Genomic DNA, 19722 nt, shown 5'->3' with positions numbered 1-19722 from the left:
TCCATCAGGTTCAGATCGGGTGAATTTGGTCACAGCGATTGTGGTGCTTTTGGCTCCTACCACAGGTCCCTTGGAAGGCCAAATGAATATTCCCTATATTAGCATAGTACTGCCCCCATTGGCCTATGTCTGTGGCATGGTGCACATTTTGAACAGCAGTCAACTCTGGCAGCTCAGACCTGAGCTGCTGGAGTTGACGGTCGTGTGCATGAGGTTGCTTGCTTATGTGTATGAAAGGTGTATGTGTGTGTCTCTATTTCTCTCCTACTGATAAAGGCTGTGGGCGAAAGCTTTATGTAAGTGTCTTTTAATTATGCCTGTCTGCGACTTAACACATCTTTTTTATGGTAAGTAAGTCTCTTTTCCTACATTGTTGCCCTTTTTCGAAGTCAACTTACATCGGTGGATTTCTCCATTTGTGGCCCATATCATCACTAGAATGATTCCAGTTCATCTCTGCTCTGTTTGGTTACTTTCCTGACCACGTTGCATGCCCACATCAGCGCCAGGAGGCATTCCATCTCATGGTGGCAGTGGTTTTGCTCATCAGTGTCAGTTCAAATGTTACATTGGTTTAGGTATAGGCCATTTCTTGTGAAGTACATTGTGGCCTATTAGATAGCTTGAGTAATGTAACAAGGAACATTTCAGTAAAATTCTTCTGGGTATGTGATCATGTCATATGTGATATAATGGCTGGATACCCTGGTGTATTTTGTTGGTGCTTAGTAACTCGTACATTAACAATGAGAGTACACCGAAATGGCAATGTTAACAGCCAGCGGAGTAAATTTCCCAAGCTTCGAATAACTTTAAAGGCAAATGGCTGCTGCCCAAATACCACAAAGAAAACTGTATCAATAAGGAATGAGATCCAGGGCGCACAAGAAGGACCACCACAGCAAATTTTCTGTCATGTGTAATAGATGTTTGCAAGAGCGTGGACAAGATTCTAGAACACTGGTGAATAAAACCTCTCTACTACTGCACTAATAAAAGACGACTTACTGGGTTCCAATAAAGATGCTATGCACAAGGTTCATATGCCATTAGTATATCAACTTACCTGTAATTGTGGACTGTTCTGCATTGGTGGCATGTATGCATCATATACAGACAGGTTAAGGAGCATGAGAGATACATACCACTTGGTCCTAATTCTACACTGACAGTGGCAGAACATGAAGAGAAGTGTGGCAGATCCATAAAATTTAAACAAGTCTGTATATTAGTTGGGCAGCCACTACTAGCAGAAAAATTAGAGGCTTTCGAGATACTGAAGTGGCCGGCCAACATGAAATGTGCAGAGGGCTTCCCTGCCCTTGCTGCTTTGGTTACCAGATATGAGCCAGCCACTAGGAGGGTTGTCATGGTGCAAACACCTCACTAGAGGCTACAAGGAGTGCTGACAGGTATGTTGCCACTGGCCACTATGTAACTAGCACTGGAATTTTCCACTGGATTCACTGACAATCAACATTTATACCAAATATCCTCAGCAATAAGTATCTGATATATCTATCACTCAGTCATACATAGTATGTTAGGACCCCCAGACATTCTCAAACAATGTCTAAAAAGCAGTTGCTATTAAGCAAATGTAGTCAATCTTAAAGTTTCGTGCAGTAGCAAGTTACAGGTTGGCAGTTTTATCAGTCACACGCAAACAGGCTCAACTCTTCTGCCAGAAGAAGGAGCCACTGGCTCCGAAAGTTTGTAAAAGTTAAACCCTTCTATGCATGCACATGCACATGTGCCACCGCCTTGAAGAATAGATTTTTATCTATCCGTTTACACTAATTTGTTATTGTGTAAGATTTATGACAATACCAAGTTGCAATCAATACAGGTGCTTACAATATTTTGCAAACCAGGCAAAGAAAATACTGGAATGTCTCTCGAAGGTAGTCTGCATAACAAAAGATCACTGATTTGACTGAATCCCATTTTTACTTTCAAAATTATTGTTGGGTGAGCAAAAGACAACTGTCCCATAAAATATTTAAAAGTCCAACATGGAACTGACTTTATTAATGAGAAGGAGAACTGTCCATCACAGAAAATGCTGGACACTGTTATTTTGAAGCACCAGTTGGTTCTGCCAAATGTGTGCACCTGCGCATCACCAACATGCCCTGCCCGAGAATTTCACTGTCATTATGTTTGAGTGAGTTAGAGGAGCATACATGTTTCATGATCTGTTGGAGGAGCACAAAATGGTGCTCATAATAAATCAGTGTGTGTCCATTGTTGAGAATTACGTAAAACACAGTTCATGGAAAACATGTATGGAACGGTTTGTGCAAGTGCCTGAGGCTAGAAATGTTTTGATAAAACTTCCAGTAATCTCTGCACTATAAAACTTGAGGTAAAATGGCACAAAACGGGTTCTGTAGTGAATAAAAACTGATAACTACCCGAAAAGTGTTTGGACACAAGAAAACATTTCTCGAGTGCAGGGAAGCATGGAACAAAGTCCAACAAATTCTCAGTACTGTTTCCTGTGCAAGTGGGACTTGAGGGATGGTTGTTTCCAAACACTATTAAAAAGGACCTGCATCTGTATCCTTACAAATTTACTACTACTACTACTACTACTACTACTACTACTACACATGATTTAAAGTATACAGATGAACCTTTACGTGTGGAGTTTCGCTACTGGTTTTTGAATGAAGGGGAATCGATACATTTAGAACTACAGTTTTTCACTTCTCCAGATGAGGCACAGTTTTGCCCGTGAGGGTATGTGAACTCTCAGAGCATGTGCCATTGTTGTTGTCTTCAGTCCTGAGACTGGTTTGATGCGGCTCTCCATGCTACTCTATCCTGTGCAAGCTTCTTCATCTCCCAGTACTTACTGCAACCTACATCCTTCTGAATCTGCTTAGTGTATTTATCTCTTGGTCTCCCTCTACGATTTTTACCCTCCACGCTGCCCTCCAATGCTAAATTTGTGAGTGATTCCTTGATGCCTCAGAACATGTCCTACCAACCGGTCCCTTCTTCTTGTCAAGTTGTGCCACAAACTCCTCTTCTCCCCAATTCTATTCAATACCTCCTCATTAGTTATGTGATCTACCCATCTAATCTTCAGCATTCTTCTGTAGCACCACATTTCGAATGCTTCTATTCTCTTCTTGTCCAAACTATTTATTGTCCATGTTTCACTTCCATACATGGCTACACTCCATACAAATACTTTCAGAAACGACTTCCTGACACTTAAATCTATACTTGATGTTAACAAATTTCTCTTCTTCAGAAACGCTTTCCTTGCCATTGCCAGTCTACATTTTATATCCTCTCTACTTCGACCATCATCAGTTATTTTGCTCCCCAAATAGCAAAACTCCTTTACTACTTTAAGTGTCTCATTTCCTAACCTAATTCCCTCAGCCTCACCCGACTTAGACTACATTCCATTATCCTCGTTTTGCTTTTGTTGAGGTTCATCTTATATCCTCCTTTCAAGACACTCTCCAGTACGTTCAACTGCTCTTCAAAGTCCTTTACTGTCTCTGACAGAATTACAATGTCATCGGTGAACCTCAACATTTTTATTTCTTCTCCATGGACTTTAATACGTACTCCGAATTATGCCATTATGCATCAGAAAATTCTCATCAGTACTTCGAAGACCATAGCACAACCTCAAGATTGGTTTTTGGTGCACAATGTCTGGTGTCCACATCATAACACGAGTCCTTCACCAAACTGTTTATACTAGATGGTATATCCATAAACTGTTTAATCCGTATGTGGATGAACTCTCAGAAGATGAACGACAGTATGGATACTTTCAGCAAGGTGGAGCTACAGCACACTCTGCCTTGATGACCTTGCTAAAAATTTCATTGAGGAGAGGATGTTCAACAGAGGTAATGCAATCTTGTGGCCATCTCGATTGCCTGATCTCTCCCCGTTATTTCTACCTGTGGAGAAAATTGATCAAGTATACTCATATAACCTTCACACATACTAAAAGACAGAACTACTCACAATTTGATAAATCTGTCATAGCGCTGAACCAACAACATTGGTGACAGTTTCCAGTGTCTTCTGTTGACTAACAAGGGTCAATCCTGCATCAGTCTTACTCTATTTTTTTTCCTTCTTTGGGACAGATTTATTTTGCCCATACTATGTAAGATATTCACATTCTACCAACTATTGCATTGTTGTGCTCATTTAGTTTCATAATTAGAACTGAGTGAAGTTGCACAGCAGGAGAAACCATGGACTAATATTTGAGCAGAGTGAGTTATACTCTCCATATGGCATATTTTGTGGGATTTCCTTAAAATGACTGCATTTGAATGCCAGAATTGCTCCTTGAATTGCACTGTGTGTAATTCTCGTCTCGCAACACTGGAACTAATGCTCTGTCTTTAATTTTCATCATGTGAACACAGTATTAAACATGCAATTCCACCTCCATCCTCCACTGTCCCTTTGGAAACTGATTTGAAATGGATTGTGAACTGTTACTTACATAAGGTCCTAGTACTGAGGAAGCTCCATAAATACTTTTGGTGTGTATGTAGGAGATACATTCTACTGTTAATGGCGATACAGAAAGTTTGTTATACAATTTATGCAGTTGCATCTTTATTCCTTTCAATTACTTGTAGAACTTAAAAGTATTTTCTTAGACCAACTTTAGAAGTCGAGTGTACACAGGTGAGTCAAAAAAACCTAAGATCCTTTGTACGGCAGCACTTTATTAGCTCTTTTTTTCCTGTGACAGTGACATAGAGGTGCTCATCTACCTATAGTGACGTACAGATCAAGAGAGGCATTGTGCATCACAATACGGTTTACTCTCAAAATCTTGAAAGTATATATTCTTAGAAGAGGTGAGGAATATATTGCTTTTATGTATGTCTTTCAAAAAGAAAAAGGAGGTAAAATTAGAGATTCTAGCTCACGTGGAGGCTTATCAGAAACCATTCTTCTGGCATATCATTTGAAAGGGGAAATGGAATTTGGGGGGGGGGGGGGGGGATGAATTGTCTGTAATGCAGCATATAGATGTTTACAGTTTGATTGGTGTGAGCAAGATTGCTATGTCTGCTATTATTGTAACTTGTGTAGTGTCTCTTCTCTACAGAACAAATACTTCCTTATACATGGAATATTCTTATTATTTCGTATTCTGATCATCTAATGTCAGTTTGTCTGGCAGAGAGTTCATCGAACCATTTTCTTACTACTTCTCTAGCAATCCACTCTTGAATCCGGCTTTAGCCAGCTTTCTGTTCCTATAACGATTTCAGCTTCAATGCTTTCTATCAGGGATTGAAGCTTTGGTACTTTTCCAACACAGTTACGACACTTTACAACGACAATACTGACTGTCACTTGTTCGACTCTCTTCATTCCTTTGCCCTGTACTCTTTGAGACTGGAGCCCTTTTTGATCTTTCCTGAGACTGTCTAACCTAAAAAATAAAAAAAAAAATAATAAAAAAAAAAAAAAACTGTCCAGTCCACACCACACAGCCCCTGCTACCCGTGTAGCCGCCTTCTGTCTGTAGTGGACACCTGACCTATTTAGCGGAGCCCGAAACCCCACCCACCCTGTGGCGCAAGTCGAGGAATCTGCAGCCTACACGGTCGCACATCCTTCTGAGCCTCTGATTCAGACCCTCCACTCAGCTCTGTACCAAAGGTCCACAATCGGTCCTGTCGATGATGCTGCAGATGATCAGCTCTGCCTTCATCTCGCTAGAAAGAGTGGCAGTCTTCACCAGTTCAGATAGCCACCAAAAACCAGAGAGAATCTCCTCCGATCCATAGTGACACACGTAATTAGTGCCGACATGAGCCACCAGCTGCAGCTGGCTGCACCCTGTGCCCTTCATGGCATCCAGAAGGTCCCTTTCCACTTCTTGGATGACTACCTCCAGTATGCAAACAGAGTGCACATTGGCTTTCTTCCAGTCCTTAGTTGCCTTATCCCTAAGGGGCTCCATCACCTGCCTAACATTGATAAAAAATTGACGGTGTGGAAGAATGCAGTTGAGAATTTAAAGCAGACAGGTAGCATCGGTGTGAATTATTTTAGACATACATGAAATTAGTGTTATGGAAGTTTTGTGCAAGGTTGGCCTGCCAAAACAACTGTTTTTTCTTGGCATTAAAGTTTACCTTGCACTAGTAAATTTAATTATATATGTTTTTAAGTGGGCACAGTCATTGGCCCCACTCAACACCTTTGTTGTATCATATCCTCAGAAACCGAAAACTCAATCTCAAATTTATTACCTTTACTCTAGGGCTCTCTGAATTCCCTAACAATCCACATCAAGAGCACCCAAACAGTAGTTTGTGCTGGAGGGGGGTGGTCCTGTGGGTATGGAGTATTTTTAATATTTTGGAAGATGAATAGTGAGTTGTAAGTAGCCATAAAAAAGTTCCAGCTCCACCCCTGTTAAAAATGTTCGTAATACCAAATTTTAAATCATTTTCATGAAAGAAAAACATCTGACTGTTACATTTTTCCTTTCCACAAGAGCTTATTGATTTGGGAGCAGGGGCTCTGTTGTATTCATATATACTCTGCAACCATCACAAAGTGCTTTGAAGAGGCTACTTTCCTTTGTACCACATTCGGCATTTACATGTTGACTGTGGGAGCTGCTTAAATGCCTTTGTGCATGTTGTAATTAGCCTTATCTTTGTGGTCTCTACGGTGGTGTTATGTGCAAGACCGTAGTATATTCCTAAATTTCTCAGTACTTATTCTTGGCACTATGCAGGTAGACTTTCACAGGGAAATTGGTGTATGTCTTAAAGAGTCTGCCTGTTTATGTTTTCCAGCATTTCTGTGATTGTAGATTGTATTTTATTGGTCCTGTTGCCTACATAGCAGCTTATGCATAAGACATTGGACAAGTCAAGTTATAAATATACAGGCTGAAAGTCATTTCAAGGCATACATATTTAAGCTTAAAATAATACACTTTACACGTAAGTATTTATATAACACATTTCATAAATTTAAATATTCTTCAATGGAGTAAAAGCAGTGATGCTGTAAATATGACTTTAGAGATTTTCCAAATGTATTGACCTCAGGAAGTTTGTTATAAAGCTTAACTCCCATGTAAAAAGTACCTTTTTGGCACAGTCCTGTGCTGATATAAGTTTCTGTTTTGTCTGGTAAAGTGCTCATGTATATCAGTTTTTTTGCAGTCTCCGGTCCTTGCCTATTACATTTAATTTAAAGAACAAAAGGGTTTCCATAATGTATACACATGGTAATGGTGGAATACCAGATTTCTTAAACAGGGGTTTACAAGAGTCTCTAGGCTTGCACCCAAACAAGATTCTAATGGCCCTTTTTTGTAGTTTAAAAGTGCTATTAGCTTTTCTAGAGTTTCCTCAGAAGGTGACCCCATATCTAAGACGAGAATGAAAGTACGCATGATATGCATTCAATACTGTTTTCTCACTACAGCATGATTTTAATGAACAAAGAAGGTAACATGTTTTGCTCAGTTCTGCATTGAGATATTAAATATGCTTATTCCATCTGATGTTACTCTGCAGCCAAAGTCCTAAGAATTTGGTTTCAGTACTGTTACCAACTGGTTCATCATTGATAGAGACTGATGGGATAAACATGTCCTTGTTAGGAACATTGTGGAATTTTAGAGCAACGGTTTTCTTACTGTTTATTACAAGCTGATTACTCTGTGCCCAGCTGCTAAGTTGTTTCGTGACCGTGTTTACTGTCTGCTGTAACTGTTTATCGTTGTCTCCTTTTAGTAGAATCGTGGTGTCATCTGCAAATATGATTGTTTTGTGTGCATCAACATTTAAACTTAGATCATTTATGTACAGAAGAAACAGAAGGGGTCCCAATACTGATCCTTGGGGTACACCACATTTTATTTGTTTATAGTCAGATAAGTGGTTAGATACAGTTTTTAGTTCAATATTTGTGTGCTTGATGCACACTGCCTGCATACGATTTGTCAGGAAGGAACTGATCCACTTGTTGGACAACCTCGAATACCATATATTTCTAGCTTTGATAGCAGAATTTTATGGTCCACCATGTCAAAAGCTTTTGACAAGTCAATAAAGACTCCTATTGTTTCCTGTTTTTTGTCCGTCAGGTTTAGGATGGAATTGATGCACTCATAGACAGCAGTTGTCGTTGACCTCTTATTTCTGAATCCATGTTGTTCATTACATAGGATGCTGTTTTTATTTATAAATTTCCTAAGTTTCTCATACTTAACTTTTTCCAGTACTTTAGAGATGCAGGAGGAAATTGTGATGGGTCTGTAGTTATTTACATTGTCTTCATCCCCTTTTTTATATACAGGAATAACTTCTGATGTTTTCAACAGATCAGAGAAAGTGCCTGCCTGAAGTGAGCAGTCACATAAGTATGTGAGTACTTCCATTAGGTTTAATGCGCTCTTCTTTAACATTGTTGCAGGTATACCATCAATACCTGCCGATTTGGAATTTTTTAGTCCTTCCTATCATTCAAACAAATCTGTGGCCATGCTGTCATCATTTGTATGTGTTCTGTGTGCACTGTTAGCTCTATTTGATATGGGTCATACACTCTTGAGCAATGTTCTCAGATGAGTCTGGCAAGTGTTTTGTAAACAGTGTCCTCTGTAGAGAGACTACATTTTCCGTGTGACCTACCAATAAACTGAAGTCTGCTACCTGCTTTACCTGTAGTTGAGCCTGTGTTATCGTTTTGGACCATATCCCCACAAATCGCCACACCCTGGTAATTGGACTGTTGTAATTGATTTTATTGTCATAGGATACTACATTTTTGTGTACTTTATGCTGGCCTAATATCTGGAAAGGTCAGTAGACTCATGTGGAAAAATGGCATCCAGTGAATTTCATTCTCTTGACATGTTAAAGATGTCCCATGTCTTCATAAGCCAGCTGTAGATTGCATTCCATGTGAACTATCAGCAACACATCCGACTAAAACAGCCAAGCAAATCAGCTGTTGCTGAAACTACCTCGAATGTAATTGTGAAATGAGGAGACCAGTATTGTGGAGCAAATGACTAGCTTTTGGGACAGCAATATTAAGGAGCCTGTTGAAATAGAGATATCAGCAAACCTTATAAACAGGGATGTAAAATTTAATTTAAATAATATGTACAGTCCATCACTTAAGATATTAACCATGCCGAGAATAGAATTCAGCTACAGATAGTGGGCATGAGACTAACAATAGCTAACAGTGTGATTGGACTCCAGACAGCAGGTACACATAATAGTAAGGCTCACAGCTCTTGCTAAAGACAGCTTTGTTGGTGATGGAAATACTATGCAGAAAATGGAAACAACAACTGAGGTGAATACCTGGATCACTCTTATTACATGCACAGTTTTTTCAGGCAGTACTTCACTACAGATAACTGCCTCTGAGTCTGAGGTTACTATTAATATCATCTTGCAGGTCATTAGTGGTACGGTGTGTATAGCAAGGATCTGAACACACTTCCCTGGGACGTACCTAAAGTAACTTCAGCTGTTGAATACTCTCCATGTGAGATAACATGCCGTGTCTTTCCTGGCAGGAAATCTCAATCCATTCACAAATTTCATTTGGCACTCTATATGATCATACTTTTGTTAATGAGTCTTGGTGTGGTACTGAGCCGAAGGTTTTTTGGAAGTCAATAAATACTGCATCCACCTGTTTGGCTTGATCCCCTGCCTTTCAGGATAACTTTTGAGAAAAGTGGACGTCGAACTCCACAAAGTATTCACTTCAGAAACTCAGCATACAGAAAAAGGCAAAATACCCACCAAGAAAATGCAACAATTTTTGTGGGTACCATTTTAAGTGAGTGTCCAGGAGAGCAGAATGACTGCAGAATGAGTGAGGACTAGAGAAAATAGTTGCCTGCTCTCTGTCAGTTTGATTGCCATGCCCCCCATTACTGAAGAGAAGAGGCTGCAGAACATGATGTAAGATTAGGTTCAACTGAACCAATGGTTTTAATAAGGTATGTAGTCATTTGGCTTCTTGAATTATATCTCCATAAGACATAACACTCTAGCTCATATAGTATGTACAGGAAGAAAGTTTTACTGTGTTGCACTCCCTATTTGCTACTCATAGATTTTTGTGTTTTGGTGACCAGCATTGTATCACAGGAGATGGTGGTCAAGTGCTGTATATAGTATATTGCCCATTTTTACAGTTACTCTTGGTGTAAAAACACTTATGGCTTTTAATGTGCTTTACAGTGGTTCATTATTTTTTGTACTTAAAGTGACCACAAAAGTATTAAGCTTTTGCTCTTTGTGGTTATGTCATTTGTTGCTCAAGAGTGCAATCATCTTGAAGTGCTTTAAAGATCTACTTGTGATATTAATATATGATTTTTTTATTACACTAACTACAAGTGATTTAGACTTTGGTTTACTTTGATAACTTTTAGAATATTTCGTTGACTTTTGGAATAACTATTTGCAATAAGAGGAGAGTGAGGGCAGCACTGAACATTACTGCTAATTGGGACAGCATAGTGGTGAAGATGGGACTCTCATTCAAGATGATAGGTGATCAAATCCTGTCCAGCCCTCTAGATGAAGTATTTGTGTGGTGTCTCTAAATCACTCGATAGATGCCGGTATGGTTGCTTTGAAACAAAGAAGACCAGTCTCCTTCCTCAATCTGAGCTTGTGCTCCATCTCTATGATTCTCATCTGTGGGATGTAACATTTTTAAGTTAATTGAAACTCACTGACAGATTAAACTGTATGCCCAGAACTTAGCCTTTCATGGAAAATGTTCTTACAGACTTTATACGGGGCCAGATCAGCAGCAGACGTCACAGCCTCAGTTCTGCCAGTACCTATCTCCTCTTCTCCAAATATCAGAGAAGCTCACACACATACTTGCCTGGACTGAAATTTCTGGAAGAAAGAACCTTGCAAAGAAATTACTGTGGCACATTATAGGTCATTGTCCTGAGAATGAAATTTTCACTCTACAATGGAGTGTGCACTGGTTTTGAAAGGCCAAAAGATTAGAACTAAGTACTAGCACTGGCACACAAAACCTTGAGTATTGTGGACAATAATCCTGCTGAAGCAGTTCTCCAGGCACGACTCAATGACCTAACCCCCCCCCCCCCCCCCCCTCCAGCTTCAGTTTTATTAATAAACCTTTACTGCTTTCTAAACTTGAAGCTGTGGGGTGGAAAAGGTTGCTTAGGAGACTGTAGCTATGGAGGCTGTTCCTTTGGGGACAATTCCTGAGGACATGTTTGCTATGGAGACAGTTGCTATCGAAACAGTTCCTATGGATATTTTTGGATACAGTTGCTATGGAGATTGTTCCTATAGAGACAGTTTCTATGAGGTCAGTTATTTTGGAGATGCTTGCTTGGGAGAAGGTATCTATGGAAGTCGTTCTGTGATGAAGCAGGTTGGCTCCCATTATCCTACTTTGTATGCACTCCTATTCATGTATTAACTTTCAGTAAGTTTTTTCTTTCAAAATTCCAATTTTAAAGTTCCTACATTAAACACACAGTATGCAAATAATCAAAATTGTAGAAAGAAATCCCCCCCCCCCACAAAACGTAATTATTATCATTATTCAGTTTGTTGTTCTGACTATAATGAACCAATTAGTTTCATCAGAAATAATGGCAATCAAAAGTTCTTACAATTAAGTTTTGGGCATCTAGCCCTAGGCAAAATCTTACGTGCTCATACATAGATACAGAAGGAGAGGCTAATTCCAAATTAAAAGACTATTTTTCCTGTTTTCAGTAACATATATGCATTATCCCAGGCTTCATTAGTTCGAAATTAAAGACTTCACATGGTTTGAATTTTCAGCGTGAATTATAGCCAAACTACTGTACATTTCAGGGATATGTTGATATATTTTTGATTGCCTGATTTTTCTGAATTCAGTGACACCCATATTGATGAGCAAGAGTTCCTAATTAAAATTACTAAATTTTTAATATACAAGATGTATCCCATGGTCATGAACCTAGAATTTCCACTGCATAGGCATAAATTGTAGTTGGAGTCATAAACGATGATGGTAGAGTTTAGGCTTGTTCTGCGCTCCTACATCAGCATTCCCTGACAGCCAGTGAGCATTCAGTATTGTTCCAAGTAGTCTGCTGTGAATTTCATGGATAATAAAAATGTTAAATGTGATCATAATGTGTTATTTAGTGAATTTTTATTCCATTTGTTGCGAGTTGTGATGTTCGATGGTGGTGGTAGGCGAAAAATTCTGCGCAAGCAACTGAGAGACAATTTGTAGGATACACACTTTGATCAAGCTCAAAGCACTTGCATGAGCATACTGCAACTGACACTCGAAATTGACAATTACACAATCCTCATCCACACCTTGACCTGCATGAATTGCCACAATTTGTGAATCAGACTATAGTTGTGCGTATTTTAATAGATGATACCCATGATGAATATGATAAATAATATGCAAACAAAATTGAATGACAGACTCAATAGCCAATAAAAGATGATATTTTTAACTTATAGAATGTATAAACTGCTGTAAATTAACAATGTTCGTTAACATCGTGGAGCTGATCGTTGGAGGCCAGCAATCGTGCTATTTCAGTCAGCTTGTTCTAAGTCTTTGTTTAGTTTTGTTCTAGCTTCAGTATTAGCTTGGAATCAGTTTCGTATAAAGTCCAGCCTCGGGACCCATTTGTGCTTTTTATATCTTTGGTTTAATTAAAACTGAGCAGGCGTATTGAATCGATATGAGCACTGTCTAATAAAATATACAATTCTGGTTCAGTTTGAAGGCAGTGGTAATTGTTTTGTGACATATTAGGTCTGTTCAAAAAATTCTAGAAATTTCTCCACAAAATTTTTCTGTGCTTATCTTTCACTTTTTGTGCGTGGTCTCCTTTGAAATCCTCTTCTCCACAATTGATAAACCTCTTCCTATGCATTTCTACTTCTGGAAGCAGTCTTGGTATGCCTCTTGCTGGATCACCTGAATTGCCACATGCAAATTTTCTTTTATCTCGTCTATCGTGGCAAATCTTCATTCTTTTAATGGGTTTTTCAACTTTGGAAACAAAAAAAAGTCTGCAGGGGCCAGGTCTACATCTATATCTGCATGATTACTCTGCTATTCACAATAAAGTGCCTGGCAGAGGGTTCAATGAACCACTTTCAATCTGTCTCTGTACCATACAATGAAGGCTTTCACGACCGGATGGTACTGTTGTTGATAATTCTTCCGGGTTATATGGCCATGGCCCATGGAATTCTTCTATTCCTAATGTTTCGTCCAATACTACGTTGTACATCTTCAGAGGTATGGCTGGTCCTGCTGAGTCCTGCCGACTCAGCAGGACCAGCCATACCTCTGAAGATGTCCAGCGTAGTATTGGACGAAACGTTAGGAATAGAAGAAATCCATGGACCACGGCCATATAACCTGGAAGAATTATCAACAACTGTCTCTATACCATTCCACTCTCGAACGGTGTGTGGGAAAAACGAGCACTTAAATTTTTCTGTGTGAGTCCTGGTTTCTATTATTTCATCGTGATGATCATTTCTCCCTATGTAGGTGGGTGCCAAAAGAATGTTTTCGCAATTGGAGGAGAAAACTGCTGATTGAAATTTCATGGAAAATCCTGTCGCATTGAAAAATGCCTTTGTTTTATTGATTGCCACTCCAATTCACATATCATGTCTGTGGCACTATCTCCTCTATTTCATGGTAATACAAAACAAGCCGCCCTTCTTTGTACTTTTTCGATGTCATCCATCAGTCCACCTGATGCGGATCCCACACTGTACAGCAATACTCCAGAATAGGGCAGCCAAGCGTGGTGTAAGCAGTCTCTTTAGTGGACCTGTTGCACCTTCTTAGTGTTCTGCCAATGAATCACAGTCTTTGGTTTGCTCTACCCACAACATTATCTATGTGATCATCCCAATTTAGGTTATTTGTAATTGTAATCTGTAAGCATTTTGTTGAATTTACAGCCTTCAGATTTGTGTGACGTTGCTTAATCGAAATTTAGTCAATTTCTTTTACTACTCATGTGAATAACTTCACACTTTTCTTTACTCAGGGTCAATTGCCACTTTTCACACCATACAGATATCTTATCTAAATCATTTTGCAATTCATTTTGGTCATTTGATGACTTTACAAGACTGTAAATGACAGCATCATCTGCAACAATCTAAGAGGGCTACTCAGATTGTCTCCTATATCATTAATATAGATCAGGGACAATAGAGGCCTATAAAACTTCCTTGGGGAACGCCGGATATTACTTCTGTTTTAATCAATGACTTTCCATTTATTACTACAAACTGTGACATTTCTGACAGGAAATCACAAATCCAGTCACACAACTGAGGCGGTATTCCATAGGCATGCAGTTTGGAGCACAAGGAGTGCACAGTGGCTTCCTTCCCCTCCTTGGCAGCCATGTTCCTAAGGGGCCCCATTATGTTCCTAATGTTGGAGCTCCCAACTACCAGCAAACCCACCCTCTGTGAATACCCAGACCTTGCGGACCAAGAAGCTTCCTCTGGAACAGGGTGGACATCTGCATCCGGTTAAGAGACGTCGTCAGCCACAGATAACGCCCAAAACCTGTTTGCAAAATGAACTGGGGAGGCTTTACGATCGGCTTCTTGGAAAGTTTTTCGCTGCCTGCCAGACTTTGGAATGATCCCCCATTGGACCACGGTGAGAGGTCAGGCAGTACCCAGGGTGGCCACAGCAGTGGACCAATCAGGGGACACTTGGGTCGTCCTCAACGTCCCTTGCATCCCTGCGTCCGACCCCCCCCCCCCATAGTAAGCCCCTTTGCAGCAGCCTCATGCTGTGCGATGGAAGCCAACACAGCCTGGAGCTGTGAGCGAAGGGTCACCAACTCAGCTCGCATCTGTACACAGCAATCAGGTCTGGAGAGTACGGAGGATGAGGCAACACAGTGATTTCTTATTTGTGCAGTAGTCATGCACTAACAGGGTGATCATGTTGTTGACATTATTGTTTCATTGACATTCCTGACATACGCTTAATTGATAGACATTGAAGGGCGTCCTGAATGAGGGTCATCTTTAACTTCTGTGCGGCCATTATTAACCCATGTGAACCATTTGCAACACCTATTACAGCTTAAGCACTCGTCACCATAGGCTTTTTGCATGATTTGGTGGTCTCTGTAGAGGTTTTCTTGAGTTTCATGCAAAATTTAACACACACGCATTGCTCCTTAAACTCTGCCATCTCAAAGTTCGCAAACTTTGTGACATAATGATCTACTCAATACAGCATTGAACAATAACTAACACACATACAACAATGAAACTTCTGGCATTTACACATTATACATGGGGTGTGCAGGGATGCCAACTGCATTTTGCTCCAAGACATTTTAGGTGTGAGATTAAGAATGTTCCAGAATTTTTTGAACAGACCTTCATATTTACTTAATTGAGAGTGAAGCAACCTCAGAGCACCACACAAGTATTGCATGAAATCTAATCTTCACCAGTAGGATCTAGGTGAAGCAATTAAAGACTGGTGAAATTACATTTCGGACTTCCAAATGAGACTTCTGGCTCTTTTTTAGTTGAAGATCCCACACCTTATTTCAGGAGGTCACTTAGTGAAAGTGTGCGGCTGCTGAAGAAGACCTTTACAACAAAAGTAATGTTACAGTTCCTATAGACATTGTTGCTATGGACAAGGTCGCTTTTGAGATGGCTGGTGTCAGGACAGTTGCGATGGAGACGGTTGGTGTGGAGGTGGTTGCTGTGGAGATAGGTATGAACTGTGCCTAGGTATCCTTATTGATTTATGTTGTATGGACATGAAGCTGTTGCCTAAGGCAAGTTTCCGTGCCTAATTTGTCTCCTAATGCTGGAGACATCATTAGAGGCTGTAAAGACTTGGACAGTTGTATAAAACTCAAATGACTATCTGTATCTTTATACCCTCTGTTGGTGTCTCCATCACAAGAAGACAAAATGTTAGGCACAAAAACGTGCCTATGGCCTAATGTCCATGCAACAAAAAATCAGCAAGAATGCAAATACCAAATATGAGAACCTACAATGACCTGGATGGCTCTGTCAGTAAGAATGTCTCCTGAGAAAGGCAAGAGTCTGGGTTCGAGACCTAATTTGGTACAGTTTTTATCTGGCAGGAAGCTTCAAAAATAGTGCACACTCCACTGCAGAGCGGAAAGATTTATTCTTAAGCTTCCCCCTTTTTTGGATGTCAGTGACAAAACCAAACTATTTGCTAGTCTTCAACTAGGAACTACAAAACAGCGTTTTGTGGACAATACTGTATCCATTTTGCCATCATAGCACATCTCACAGACATGGGACTGTTGCTTGTAAACATGTGCCATGTCAGTGCTCTTGGAAAAGAGCTGTGGCAGTGACGTGGCTCTGATGTTGTTCCCACATAGTGTTTTGCGAAGATGTAAAAATCAAGATTTGAGCAGTGATTAGGTAATTCCCAAGAATAATTGCCTATCAAAGTCGTGGGGTCCAAATGACACATATCGAACGTGCGATTGAAAATCGATCATGCGATTGGAGGTGGGCGTTATGATCAGTTATTTGTGATCGTCATTCTCTTAATTGCTCTAAGTTACGTACCTCCACAGATTATTTGTGAGTTGCTAGGGAAACCGAGACAATTCATGTCAGTAGGGATTGGGATGTCTGGTGTTCTTGACGTTACTTCGGCGGATTCTCTCACATGGAAAAATCTAATTCCATGCTTATCCAGGGTAGAAAATCGTTTCACATTTTGTCACAAATATGGAGTACTACCGGACGAAGAAAGGAGGGACCGCATAGACTGTTGATGTGAAGTGTGTAAAACTGTAAGAAGAGTTTGGATGCTGAAATACCATTACAATTTTACTGTGGACAGTGCAAAAAACGAATGAGTATCAGGAAGAATACATGGTTCAACTCTTCCAAATTATCCATCCAGACCAGCGTAATTCTTCTATCTTGCTGGATTCGAGACTGCACCTTGCAAGTAGCAGCATTGGAAATTGACTTATCTGCTACTACCATGTGCGACTATTTCGGGTTTTGCAGAGAAGTGTGTTATGTGGTAGTGACGAACGACAGTGTCCCTATAGGTGGACCGAGTAAAGTTGTTGAATTGGATGAATCTCACATAGCAAGAAGGAAGAAGCAGAGAGGACGACCTTCAAAGAGTGAAATTGATCATATCTGGGTATTCGGTGAAATAGAATGAGAGTCCTGGAAGTGTTTCATTGTCACAGTATTGCCCACAGACAAGGTCACTTTAGTGCATCTGAAAAAGCACTGCATACTGCCTAGCAGTAAAGTTATTACAGATGGGTTTCAGTCCTGCAAGACACTCAAAGCAGAAGGATTCGACCACAAGTTCATCAACCACTCTGTAGAGTGGTTAACACAATGGTTCAAAACAAATAAGCTAGTAATAAATTCTGAAAAAACTGTGCCAGTCGGTTTCCACACTTCATAGAAACTCCACCGAACAACACTTATTTTTGACATTGACAGAAAAACTCTCTCATTTGTGATGTGAGAAAATTTTTAGGTTAACATATTCAGGATAACCAGAAATGGGAGACACACCTGAATAATGTATAAAAAGTTAAAAACACTTAATATACTATAAGAATCCTCTCACAAAATAAAAGCTGTGCATCAGTGGTCACAATGTGCCACAGCGGTATCCATTCACTACTGATGTATGGATTATCTTTTGGGGGAATTCCATACGTAGGAGAAAAACATTATAACTATGTAAAAAGATTGTTAGAATAGTAACAGAGACTCCCGTAGACCAATATTTAAAAGTCTCATTATACACCCCCTTCCTTGTTTATATATCTATTAAGTACTAATCTTCATAAAAGAAAGCGTATAAAAGGAAGAAAATATCTTCAAGAATAATTGTGATTTCCACTCTTGTGATACTGGGCATTGTGTTGTATAACCACACGCCACCTTATCGGAAACAGATACAAAATTTATCTAAGTTGAAAGTGAAACTAAATGATACTTGCTTGACTGCTGCTTCTTTTCTGATTCTCAGTTTTTGGAGCACCAATAAATTATAGTGTAATTGATCACATAATTATTCTTAACCATACTATTCTTTCTATCATCTTATCGTATTTATAATTATGTTACCAGTATTCAACACATATCAAATGTTGTTTTCTAAATCACAATATGTGCAAATCTGTATGTACTGTATTAAACCTGACTTATCCTATATCAATTAATCATAATTTACAGGTTGAATAAAGAAAAACAAATACAAATATGAGTAAGTCTGATACGCCCAAAATATTGTGCCAATGAGAGATAGCAGGTGGGATGGGTCATTTGATTGTAGGGCACAGAAGGCATTTTTCACACTTTTTGGTTTGTTCCCTCCCTCCTCATGAGAAGACTGAATAATTCAGAGATCTCTTGTTGGAAATTTAATGTTTTATCACATTGTGTGGGGTGTGTGAGTGGGCATTTGTCATGTTTTCACAGAAGAGCAATAAAATCAAAGCTTTTCAGTGTGCTCTAGCACTGATCCCACTCATCAGATAATCAAACCTGGTTAGTGTATATTGCAGGAAATTTTGCCTACTTTAATTTTTCATAGTGTAATCAACTTCTAAAAATGTATAGTTTTCAATATATAAGTTAAAGCCAAAAAAACGAGTGATAATTTTGAAATTTTTGCTCTTTTTGTGAAGCTGACCTCCAACAAGGTAGCAAATTTAAAATTTGGATTCTGAATCCCAAGAAACATATAGAGCAGTCATGGAAAAACTTCCACAATTTTGTTATGAAATCCGGTGTTGTGAAGACTGATTTACCAGACTGCATGGGAACTCATATAGCTTGGATCACAGGTGTGAAGTAATGGAGACTTTGAAAAGAGGCTTTGAAAAAAAGGTACAAAATAAAAAGAAAAACGAAATTGTCTACTGTATATTCTGTTCTGACAGATTCTGACCAAACATAAGAACCTATTTTCCAGTGAACATTTCTCTATTAGGCTCTACTTTCTAAACAGAAAAGTTTCAGACCTTTGCCTTCCTGCTTTTTCCTTGATGTTGTGGTCTTCAGTCTGAAGACTTGTTTGATGCAGCTCTCCCCACTGCTCTATCCTTGCAAGCCTCTTCATCTCTGAATAACTATTGCAACATTCATTCTTTTGAATCTGCTTACTGTATTCATCTCTTGGTCTCCCTCTACAATTTTTATCCCCCACACACTCCTCCAATACTAAATTTGTGATCCTTGATGTCTCAGAATGTGTCCTATTAACTGATCCCAGTCTAGTTACACCACAAATTCCTTTCCTCACCAAGTTTATTTAGTACCTCTTCATTAGTTGGTTACGTGATCTACCCACCTAATCTTCAGCACTCTTCTGTAACACCACATTTCAAAAGCTTCTGTTCTCTTCTTGTCCGAACTGTTTACCATCAATGTCTCTCTTCCATACAAAGCTACACTCCAGGCAGATAACTTCAGAAAGACTTCATGTCAATTAAATTTATATCCAATGTTAACAAATTTCTTTTCTTCAGAAATGCTTTTCTTGCCATTTCCAGTCTACTTGTTCTATCTTCTCTGTTCCAGTCATCATCAGTTGTTTTATTGCTGAAATAGCAAAACTCATCTACTGGTTTCAGTG

Source organism: Schistocerca cancellata, chromosome 7, assembly GCF_023864275.1.
Source record: "Schistocerca cancellata isolate TAMUIC-IGC-003103 chromosome 7, iqSchCanc2.1, whole genome shotgun sequence".
NCBI lineage: Eukaryota > Metazoa > Arthropoda > Insecta > Orthoptera > Acrididae > Schistocerca > Schistocerca cancellata.
Note: the sequence above shows the minus strand (reverse complement) of the source record.